The sequence below is a fragment of the Artemia sp. Qi Xiang Cuo genome, chromosome 15, assembly GCF_049724085.1.
Source record: "Artemia sp. Qi Xiang Cuo chromosome 15, ASM4972408v1, whole genome shotgun sequence".
Taxonomy (NCBI): Eukaryota; Metazoa; Arthropoda; class Branchiopoda; order Anostraca; family Artemiidae; genus Artemia; species Artemia sp. Qi Xiang Cuo.
The window spans coordinates 61,528,959-61,541,188 of NC_142808.1; the positions used below are offsets into that span (position 1 = coordinate 61,528,959).

The 12,230-nt window shown below is 34.7% G+C and overlaps 1 protein-coding gene across 6 annotated transcripts in view; it reads left to right on the forward strand.

The window, feature by feature from the left end:
- LOC148943950 (uncharacterized) overlaps positions 1-12,230 on the forward strand; it is a 628,351-nt gene that overhangs the window by 410,346 nt on the left and 205,775 nt on the right. The window contains exon 1 of one of the 6 annotated variants that reach the window (XM_089101663.1): positions 6,438-6,528. The exons of 4 other annotated variants lie outside the window; for them this stretch is intronic. The gene's annotated coding sequence lies outside the window, so the exon portion shown is untranslated. Of the gene's footprint in view, positions 1-6,437; positions 6,594-12,230 lie in introns of those variants that run through there. One more of the 6 variants, XM_089101665.1, reaches the window with a different exon arrangement.

Genomic DNA, 12,230 nt, shown 5'->3' on the forward strand with positions numbered 1-12,230 from the left:
TTCTGTGTTTAAAGCTTTTTCCAATAGGCGATGATTAGAAGTCCTCCAAAAAAAAAGTCCCCCCAGATCCCAAATCAAATTCCAGTGAAAGTGTCATAGTGAAAGATACCCATCCTGGCTGGTCAAGCACCCTATCTCAAAGTTCTAATGATAGCTCCAATTCGGAGAATAGGACAATGATAAGTGTAGGGGCTAATGTAACCATAAATGATAATGGGTTTCAAGAGGTCCTCTCTAGAAGTTCTAAAAAAGGGGAAAAAATCTCCCCAATTAAAAGCATTTCCCCTCTCCCTGCCCAAGATCCTCCCTCCAAAAACTTGGGAATTTACCTTAAAATTTCTCCCACTACCCCCCTTGAAATAAAAATAATCACTGCAATAAGAGTTGCAATTTTTAAATTGCTAAAATCAATGTTCTCTCTTAACATTAACCGTGATGGATCTCGGCTAATAGCTGTAGAAGATCAGAAATCAGCAGATACAATAATTAACCTTAAATCCCTTCTGAATAACCCAATTATTGCATCTAATTGGAACCCAAAACAATCACCAACAAAAATAATAGTTTACAATGGTCCCCCAGAGATATCTACTCAGGAGTTAAAAGAAGGCCTTTCAGATAGGGCTGGAAACACAATCCCAGTTGAGGATGTTACCCAACTTGGAAAACCCAACTCTAATGGCCTAAAAACTAGTAGATCCTTCTTATTCACACTGAAGGATAAAATTGATATCCCAGAAAAATTATTCCTATTTGGGCAAATCAAACCACACAAGGAATACAAACCTAAGCCTATTCAGTGTCAGAAGTGTTTCAAACTGGGACACACAACAAACAAATGCAATGAAATTCTCCAAGAGTGTAGTAATTCTAAATCTTTCCATCCTAAAGAGCTGACAACTTGCAATAACACTCAGCCTACATGCATCAATCGCAAAGGCCCACATGAATCTACAAATAAATCATTATGCCCTGCATACAAGAAAAGAACTCTAACACTCCAAATATCAACAGAGAAGGCCATCCCATACCCCTTTGCAGCAATGGAAGCAAATACTGCCCAACAATACCAAATAAAGTCTGTAATGAAACCAACCAAAACCCCCAAGTCAAAAGCCCCAAATGCATCAAGCACCCCATATAAAACACCATCTTCTAAGCCCCCTAGCTCAAATCCCTATCAGAAGGAATCACCAAGCCAACAAACCTCCTTGTCCGGTGAGATGAAGCCAGCCTGGCCCTCCCTCCCAAGAAGAAACAAACCAGAAACACTACCAGGAATCAATCCCTTAACCAACAAACAGGATGCACAACCAAAAATGCAATCCCCAAATATATACTTATTCATTCTAAACTGTTATGCAGTTCAGGCCATGAACATACATCCACTACAGAAAACAAAAATTATTGCAGAATTGGCAAAAATCTACATCCCAGATGATATGCTCATTCAAGCAAAAAAAGATCTTGCTTTACTGTTAACAAACCTGAACATTGATACACAGTCATATGAAGAATAAATCAACAACACAACATTTATCAATTCTCCAATGGAATGTAAGATCACTCACAGAAAATAAGCTAAATGAACTAATATCATTTATGAATAATAATTCAATTAATATTGCTTGCCTCCAGGAAACTCATTTAACCCAAAATCAACAAATTAAGTCTCAGGGATATACTATCCTGAGAAAGTATAGATCTTCAGAGAGAAAAGGAGGTGGTGTAGCTTTATTAGTTAATAATAATATAAAATTTTGTGGCATCAATTTTCCAGATTTTGAAAATGATGTTGATGTAATTGGTATAAGTGTTTGGCTGAATAATCTAAATACCTACATAATAAGCTTTTATAACCCTAATGGCCAAACTACAGATCCCAAGGATTTCTTTAATTATATAAATAATTCTAATATGTTAAAAAATATCATTATTTGTGGTGATTTCAATGCCCACAGCCTTTTGTGGGGGAATAAACCTGCAAATAAAGCTGGTAAATTTATTGAGCATATGACTTCAAATAATAATGAATTAGTTGTTGCTACCCCTCCAAACCTGAATACTTATTTCAACCCCAAAAGTGGCAATTTCTCCACAATTGACATACAAATTGTGTCTTTAAATTTTTTGAACAAAATTTACATAAATAAAATTGATAGTCTATGTACAGACCACTTTGCTATAGTTTGCTCCCTAAATGAACCTGCTGAAACTTTATCTCATACATCCAAATATATCAACACTAAAGCAAATTGGTCTATTTTCTAAAATAAGCTAAATGATGAAATTACAAGTTTCACCCAAAGTTCATGCATTTCTAACACAACAGTTGACACACATGCTGAAGCGTTGACATCTTTAATAATAAATACAGCTAATCATGCTATCCCCAGGACAACACCTAAGAAAAAATTCCCTAAACAAATTCCTAAAGTATGGTGGACAAATGAGTGCCTAAATAAATGGAGGATAAAAAAGGCAGCTAGGAAAGAATTCATAAAAAAACCAACACCTACTACATATTTAAAAAAATTACAAGCAGAATCTAATCTAAAAAGGACTATAATATATGCTAAATATAAATACTGGAATAATTTTGCAAATAATCTCCAGAGAAACAAATGAGCCAATTATACATAAAGTCATAAGCCACATATGTGGAAAAAAGACTTCTCCCAACCCACTCCTGTATGAGCTTATACATAATAATACCCATTATGACAATGATAATGAAAAGGCTAACCTATTTGCAACTCTTTTTGTTAATAAGCTAACATCAAATAATCAAAGAAAACTGTCCACAATTCCTATGAACCCTAGTTACCAACCACGCCCAGGATCCGAGTACATAACTAATCCATTTTCAATACAGGAATTGAATAATGCAATACATCATATTAGGTTCAAAACTAGCAGTAGCTACTACAATATACACCCTACATGGATAAAGAATCTCACACCTTCATACAAGCAAGAACTGCTAAATTGTTATAATCACGCTTGGGCATCTTCTAGGTTCCCCAATATATGGAAATTTTCGTCCCTCCTACCAATCCTAAAGAAAAATAAACCAAAAGATAACCCTGAGTCTTATAGGCCCATAATGATTACACCTGTGATGGGGAAAATAATGGAGAAAATGATTTATCACAGACTCCTCTGGTTTGTTGAGAAAAATAACATGATCCCACACACTCAAACTGGATTCAGGAAATACCACTCCTCAACAGATGCTTTCATTTTGCTAACAAATGCAATAAATGAATCTTTCTCAAAAAATAATATCCTAGTGGCAGCTTTCCTAAATTTTGAAGGAGCTTATGACAATGTGAACCACCAAATCCTTTTAAATAAACTTGCAAACCTTGGAGTACCTCCAAAGCTAGTATCCTTTATTAAATCCTTCATAGAAGTGCGAAGTTTCATTGTTTGTGTTGGTTCAGCCTCTTCACCCCAAAAGACAATTTCCAAAGGCCTACCTCAGGGAGTAGTCCTCAGTTGACTCCTTTTTGCCCTATATCTCTGGGACATGAACCTACCCCACACGAATCTACAATATGCTGATGATCTGGTGCTATGGTCATCTGGCAACACCTTTCAGATAGCACAGTCAAATCTACAAAAGTCACTTTTCCAGTTTGAAAAATTCTCTCAACATTCAGATTCACCCATTGCACCCACCAAGTCAAAAATAATCCAATTTCACCGGAAGCGGAACCATGTTAATGCAAAACTAACTCTAAATAAAACAACTATTCCAGAAGATAATAATATTAATTACCTAGGTCTCATGCTTGACCAAAAACTTAATTTCCACCTCCACATTTCAAACACAATAAAAAAATGTTATAGAAAAGCAAATATACTAAAAAGACTTCTTTCCACACCCTGGGGTTGTAAGGAGAAAACCTTACTCCAGTTTTATAAATCACATATAACACCCCATATTGACTATGGGCTCATCGTCTTTGGTGCATGTGCAAAGATCCAGATGAAAAAAATTGAAACAACACAAAATGATATAATACGTCTCATATTTGGTCTTAGGAAACCCACAAGCACCAAGTTTCTTCTTATGGAGAGTGGATTAACAACAATAAGGGAGAGACGTAGCTTTCTCTTGATAAAACATCTTACGAAAATTGAATCAAATAGCTCACACACATTACATAATTGGTTAAGAAATCCAGCCATGTATAGAGGTATTGCAGATGAGTATGCCAATATTCAACAGAAGTTCCCTGGACCAGCAAAATCTATCGCACCTACTTTCCCCCAATCCCCTCAATGGAATTGGTCATTTCCCATAATAAATACTGAATTTTCAAAATGGAATAAAGATTTAACCCCCATTGCTTTTGTCAAGAAAAAATTTGCAGAACTTAATACAATTACCTATAAAAATCACTTCCAAATATTTGTTGATGGGTCAAAAATGGATGAGAAGGTTGCAAGTGGTGTTTTCCTTCCTCACCTGAACATTGCAATGGGCGAGAGATTATTTAATAATTTATCTATAATGTCTGCTGAGTTAAATGCCATAATCATGGCATTAGAACATCTTAAGCAAAACCAACCTTTGATTGCAAATTCGAATAATATTATCATCTATTCCGACTCTTTATCAAGCCTTGAGTTGCTGGCCTCAGCTCCTCAATATAAGTTGGACATTGACACTTATAATTGTCACAGTATTATTGATAATCTTGCTTCAAGTGGAATAAAAACATACTTTCAGTACATTCCTAGTCACTCTGGCATAAGTGGTAATCATCAAGTTGATGAAATAGCAAAAAATGCTATAAATATTGACCAGCCAAGTGGGAGAACAATCCCAATTAGAGATATTTACCGATGGAGGCTATCAGATATTAATTTTAATAAGATTAATCCTATCCTTTCCCCCTTTCCCAATAAGTATCTTTACAAAATTTATCATAGAATTCGTTCTGGAACAAATGGACTAAATTTCCTTGCATTCTCATATAAGCTTTCTAATTCAAGTGGTTCAATTCCCCTGTCCCCTCTTTGCTGGCATTGTAACATGAATAATGAAGCAATTGACCATTGCCTATTTGAATGTAATATGCTGACGTCTGCACAACATACCTTGCTTTGTAAACTGTTAAAATACTTCAAACACCACAAAATCCCACTATCAGCCAAGAGCCTAGCCAACTGTACTTGCACACAGAGCATAGAAATCGACATCTATCATCTTATATTTGAACTCCTAGAGTCGAAAGATCTGCTGAAAGATATCTGAATATATCTAATAAATATGAGGCAATCAAGCCAGTAGCTCTGTAGCCCACAGAGTGAAGCAAAAGGAAAAGGGCTAAATAGTTATACTGAAAAGCCCGCCTGCTGTTAAATAGAAGAAGAAGAATCTAAAAGACGGAACTGGAACTTTCACTTTCGAATCAAATGAGTCTCATCCAAAGCTCATACGACCACCCCCTAAATAAAATCCTTTTATTCCTCGGGGGGCTAAACTTACCCTGAGGCGTTTTGATTGCTCTCCTGATTGTTTTGGACATAATAGCTTTCTGAAGTTTCTATCGGATGTATTTATGAAAAATGAACCGGGTGGGGGGTGATGGGGGCTAGCTGACCTGTCATTAATTTTTACTCTAATATAAGTCTCCAGAGCTTCTGATTTTCAATTGAATGAGACCTCTTGAAAGTTTATATGACTACCCCTTATAAAACAAACTTATGTGTTAAAGGGCTGGGCACACGTAGCTGATTTCGGGAACTGATTTCCAAATCAGCGCCGATTTTACAAGAAATTAGCGTCGATTTAAGCTTGAAAAATTTTCTAGTTTTCGGCGCCGATTTACAAAATCAGCAATGATTTTCATCATAATCATCACAAAAAAAGGGATACAAAAATAGTCAGCCAGAGGTATATGTGGTGAAAGACCCCACTACTGAGCTGATAACTAAGATGAGATCAATTAAGCAGTTATTAGTAAACTCCAGTTGCTTTTTGTGTGCATGATTTTTTGTTTTAAAAATTTTGCGCAAAAAATTTTTCTTTCAACAAATTTTGAAAGAACGTTTGTCCACTGATGCTAAAATTGGTTCCCGAAAATAGCTACGTGTGCCGAGCCTATTAATGCGGTCAAAACTAGCTAGCTATCTAGCAAAACTAGCAGCAAACAGCTAGCAAAACTTCTAGCGACTGGTGTGATGGTTATTTGGGGAGGGGGCATATCCAACGGCAAAATTACTGGACTTGCGTCCTGCCTATTATTGGGTCGATTGCAGCGTGTTTTCCATCAGAGTAATAAGTCATCAGAGCAACAACAAGAGCAACTTACTGCGGCTAAATTTGTATACGAAGATTTCTTTTCCACATCTTTTATTTAGGGATTTCAACGAATATAAATGCTAACGTCAAACGTCGTCAAAGAAGAAATGATTTATTAAAAATATCATTATGTTAGCATTTATTAGGCTAATAACTTCTAGCAATTTATTTTATGCTCAAACATTTTGTATTTTGATTTGAATAACCAAGTATGTATTTTTCGTACTGTGTTATATATTTAGATTTAAACAGCCAAGCATGGAAAAAACTAGTGGTAAAATTCTAGTTTAGCTACTTTTTGCTATCTTGGAAAGGGGAAAGGCTAGGAAATGAAACTTCCTGGGATGGGTCTACAGACTGTAGTAGACCTATGGGTAAAATTCTACTTTAGCAACTTTTGGCCATCTTGGAAAGGGGTTAGGTTAAGAAAATGAAACTTAGGGTAAGACACCCAGTAGTCGGCCACCTGCCTATTCTTGGACAGAATCTTTGATAGGAATGAATCATCATCCTATTCACGGACAGAAGTCTCAAATTCCGGTCACCTGCGATGCATTAATCATTTTAAAAACTTTTTGACATTTAAACTACTCTAATTACTGTATTATACCACCTAGAAACTTAATTTTTTTACAGTTAAAATCCTCTTTCTTTTGTGTACAAGTAGGTTACTAATTCAAATAGTTTCGATTGTACAGCGCTTCCTATTTTTAAATTTAGTAAGAAGTGCCAAATCTTCTTATAGATGGACATATAGGAATCGCTCATGTATATAGTTATTATGCAATATTGCTTTGTTCCGTTCATTGATTTCCTGTTATCGGCTTTTGTCAACCTTCATGAGATGGGTTTTCATTGGCTTGTTGCTAAGCCTATAGGCAGAACCTGCAAATTCATGATTTGGCAAATTCATGATTCATGATGGCAAACAAAACATTAAATTGTAAAAGGTTTATTAATATAAGAAATTTTTTATTAAATTTGATTTTCAGAGAAGATAATAATTCAGATTGGAATTATTGAGAAAAGTGATTATCCTTGTTATTCAATGTGGGCAGGTGCGGATCAAGGATTTGTTTTTTTTTGGGGGGGGGGGGCAAAATAGTTGGATTCTAAAAAAAAAAATTACGGGGCGCAATGTAGGTTGATCTGATAAATTTGCATCAGGAGTAAGTTTAATTAACGCTAACTTGAGTTAATTCAGTAAATTATGCTCTTTAATGCTCTTTTTTATGCTCTTTAAGAATATAGTAATCATTTTTGTTGGAAATGAATTTTAGCCCCCACCCCTATATATACCAATTCAGGGTATATATTTGCACATTAGGGGGGTGGGGTAATTTTATTTCTGTGTAAATGAGAGGTAAGTTTCAACTCCCCCCCACCCCCCTAATATGCAAATAAATACCCAGAATTGGTATATATAGGGGTGGGGGCTAAAATTCATTTCCAACAAAAATGGTTAAATTTTTAACAAATAATATTATTAAGTTAGGAATAAATTGAATACACCATTCGACGCCTTTTTTTATGCTTATTAAGGATATAATAATCATTTATATAGGAAATTAATTACAGCCCCCCCCCCTATATATGCCAATTCAGGGTGTATATTTCTACATAAGGGGGGGGGGCAAATTTTGTTTATGATGTAAATCGGAGGTAAGTTTAAACGTAAGTTTAAGATAAATATTCAGATTGAAATTATTGAGAAAAGTGATTTTCCTTGTTATTCAATGAGGACAGGTGTGGATCAAGGATTTAGTTTTTTTTGGGGGGGGGGGGCAGAAAAGATGGATCCAAAAAAAAATTTAAGGGGGCGCAAAAAAGGTTTATCCAATAAAATTGCATCAGGAGTAAGTTTAATTAACGCAAACTTGAGTAAATTAATTAAATTACACTACTTTAGGCTACACTAGGGGGGTGTGTGCCCCTTCGCCCCCTCCCCGCTGGATCTGCCACTGAGTGAGGGGAACTGGTATTCCCCTGTACAATGTTTTCAACAATGCAAGATTCCAATGGTACACTTCATATTGATCTGACACTATTTTTGATGTGTTTTAGGCTTTTTATAGAAATCCCCATAAACTTCTTCTTGGAATAAACTTTTACTTTTAAAACAAACCAAAATAATAGTTACCATTCCTGAATAAAAATCCCATTGCAACTTTTTCTTAATAGTAATTTTTTTCAAAATCTTTTAAACTTTTGTTTAAATTGGGTTGGTGTTTGTTTTTTACTGGGTCACACCTACCTCTTCAACCATGGCAGTGTTGTATCGAGAGGGGGGGAGGGGGTTCATCCCCTAGTCAGTACCTCACTCTTTAAGTCAAAGATTGTTTAGTACTTTCATAAGAGCTATTTATTCTAAATAACGGCCTTTGTGATTAAGGGGTCATTTTTAAAGAACTGGAACAAAATTCGAACTTTAGCTTAAAGAGCAAGGTATTGACTAGTAGGCAAGCCCCCTAATATACATATTAAAAATATATGAATGTAGAAGTTTGTTAAGTAAGTTAATTCGTAAGTTACGTATCTTTATTACTAATAAAAACGTTTGTAAATAAAATTAAATAAGTTTCAAGAAAGCCATTCAACCAAATAAAAGTAAAACTAATATGCAAATTTTGTTTTAATTATTCATGTACGGTGACCCAAAATCAAAACTAAATCAAAAACCTAAAATTCATTTCCAACAAAAATGGGTAAATATATACCAAATCATATTATTGAGTTAGGAATAAAGTGAATACACCATTCGATGCCTTTTTTTTGCTGATTACAAATATAATAATCATTTCTATCGGAAATGAATTTCAGCCCCCCCTATATATGCCAATTCAGGGTATAAATTTATAAAGAAGGGGGGGGGGGGGCAAATTTTTTTCTGATGTAAATCGGAGGTAAGTTTAAGATAAATATTCAGATTGGAATTATTAAGAAAAGTGATTTTCCTTGTTATTCAATGAGGACAGATGCGGATCAAGGATTTTGTTTTGTTTTTTTTTGGGGGGGGGGCAAAATAGGTGGATCCAATAAAAAATTTAGGGGGGTGCAAAAAAAGGTTGATCCGATAAGCTTGCATTAGGATTAAGTTTAATTAACGCAAACTTGAGTAAATTACACTACTTAAGGCTAAACTAGGGGGGCGTGCACCCCTTCGCCCCCTCTCCTCTGGATCTGCCGCTGAATGAGGGGAACTGGTATTCCCCTGTACAATGTTTTCAACTATGCAAGATTTGAATGGTACACTTTTCACATTGATCTGACACTATTTTTGATGTGTTTTAGGCTTTTTTTAGAAATCACCATAAACTTTTTTTTGGAATAAACTTTTACTTTTAAAATGAACCAAAATAATAGTTACCATTCCTGAATCAATGTCCCATGGCAACTTTTTCTTAATAGTAATTTTTTTTCAAAATGTTTTTAACTTTTGGTTACTATGGGCTGTTGTTTGTTCTTTACTTACACCTACCTCTGCAACCATGACCGTGGTGGATCCAGAGGGGGGGGGAGGGGTTTCATCCCCTAGTCAGTACCTCACTCTTTAAGCCAAAGATTTTTTAGTACTTTCATAAGAGCTATTTATTCTAAATAACGGCCTTTGTGATTAAGGGGTCATTTTTAAAGAACTGGAACCAAATTCGAACTTTAGCTTAAAGAGCGAGGTATTTACTAGTAGGCGAGCCCCCTAATATACATATTAAAAATATATGAATGTAGAAGTTCGTTAAGTAAGTTAATTCATAAGTTATGTATCTTTATTACTAATAAAAACGTTCGTAAATAAAATTAAATAAGTTTCAAGAAAGCCATTTAACCAAATAAAAGTAAAATTAATATGCAAATTTTGTTTTAATTATTCATGTATGGTGACCCAAAATCAAAACCTGCATCAATGCAAAAACGTTCAAAAATTAAATAAAAAAACAAGTTTTTTTTAACTGAAAGTAAGGAACAACGTTAAAACTTAAACAGAAATTATTCCATATATGAAAGGGGCTGTCCCCTCCTCAACGCCTCGTTCTTTACACTAAAGTTTGACTTTCTCACAACTTTTATTTTTGTTAAACAATAAAAAATTCGTTAATCCCCCTCCTCGTCAGCAGCTACACCCAAAATATGGTTGTTTTTGCTTTGTTTTTTTTTGCTTTGGCATTCTTCAAGACGAATATTGAGCTTTCTACCGTGAAAAGGCGCCTTTTATTATTTCTTCGCTTTCAATCTTGTATATACGTCACTGAAATATAGCCCCTTATAGAAAAGAATACTCCATAATACTTCGTCCTGATGTCTTAATTTAGCTTAAATTCATTTTTATTATCGGAATTCAATCAAAATTAAGTGCACATGCCCCATCAATATTGGTCAAACATGTCACTTCAATACCTGAAAAGTCTCACATCAGTTTTTCTAAACGGCAAAAATAAAGAAAAAAAGGAATCAATATGCGACTTCTCAAACAAAAACAGCTTATTTCGGCTCAACGGAATTGTTGTGGTTATTTTAATGACAAAAACTATCATTTTAATAGCGGGGAACTTGATTTTAATAACCAAGTAATGGAAAATTTTCTGCGGGAACCAATTTGTACTAGGGGGCTAGTTATTTGTAGGGAAACTTCCATAAAGGATGGAATTTCTGTTTTTTTTCTGGGGGGAGATGGGTTAAAGAAAAAAAACTAAAACTCTTTCTTTTTTTTTTAGATTATAGAAGAAGAGGAAGATCTTCTATAATCTTCCTCTTCTTCTATAATCTTCCTCTTCTTCTATAATCTTCTTCTATTTAACAGCAGGTGGGCTTTTCAGTAAAACTATTTAGCCCTTTTCCTTTTGCTTCACTCTGAGGGCTACAGAGCTATAATCTTATAGCTCTTATAACAGAGTTATAATCTCTATAATCTTTCTCTTCTACTATAATCTTCCTCTTCTTCTATAATCTTCCTCTTCTTCTATAAACTAAAACTCTTTTTTTGAAAACAATTTCGAACGTTGGGCTAAAATATAATAATTAAGTATTTTCATCTATTGGTTGAAAAACCAGTCCGTGGCTCTCTATCTAAAGCATTTTTAGTAAAAGGCTTGATTCTCTATTTTGATACAACTTGAGCCCTACTAGAGCCTGGAAAATAAGCTTAAACCACTTTTGGCTCCCATATTTTCGCAACGAAATTCCATTTTGTTTTTTCCTGAAAAATCCCCGAATCTTGAAGACTTTCCCCGAAAATTCCCCGAATATTTAAGACTTGTCCCCGAATTTGTAAATTTGAGAGTGGAAGCCCTGTACAGTATACCTGCATGATGCGTAAACACCAAAATTTGTTTACCTACATTTTTGTTACATTTTTACAAGTCAGACAAACATTTCGTTTTTGGGAGGGGGGGTGTTCAACTCCCCCCCCCCCTGGGTACAGCCTTGTGCAAGGTACAAAAATTTCTATTGTACAAGGAAACCAGTAACGAAAAACCTGTCAAATAGGATAAATAAAAGTTCAAATAGGGATAAAATCCTTTTAATAGACAGTGTTTTTTATAACAGTGATAGAAATTCACAAAAATACCATATATTTCGGTCACATATACAGTGACCGTCATCAGTGGTAAAACAGTTTTACCACTGATGACGGTCACTGTATATTTGACCAAAATATATGGTATTTTTGTGAATTTCTATCACTGTTATAAAAAACACTGTCTATTAAAAGGATTTTATACCTATTTGAACTTTTATTTATCGTCATGGAAAGGCAGTGTGGTCTCCAAAATTATCTCTGTCAAATAGGCTATTTCCAAGAGAACTTTATAGATAAAACATTGCTCGGCTTCAGTTTCTCATGGAAATACAATGTTTTAACAATTGGTTTTTGGGGTGTTAGGGGGGAAAGGTCCCTGGGTTAGGTCATGTATTT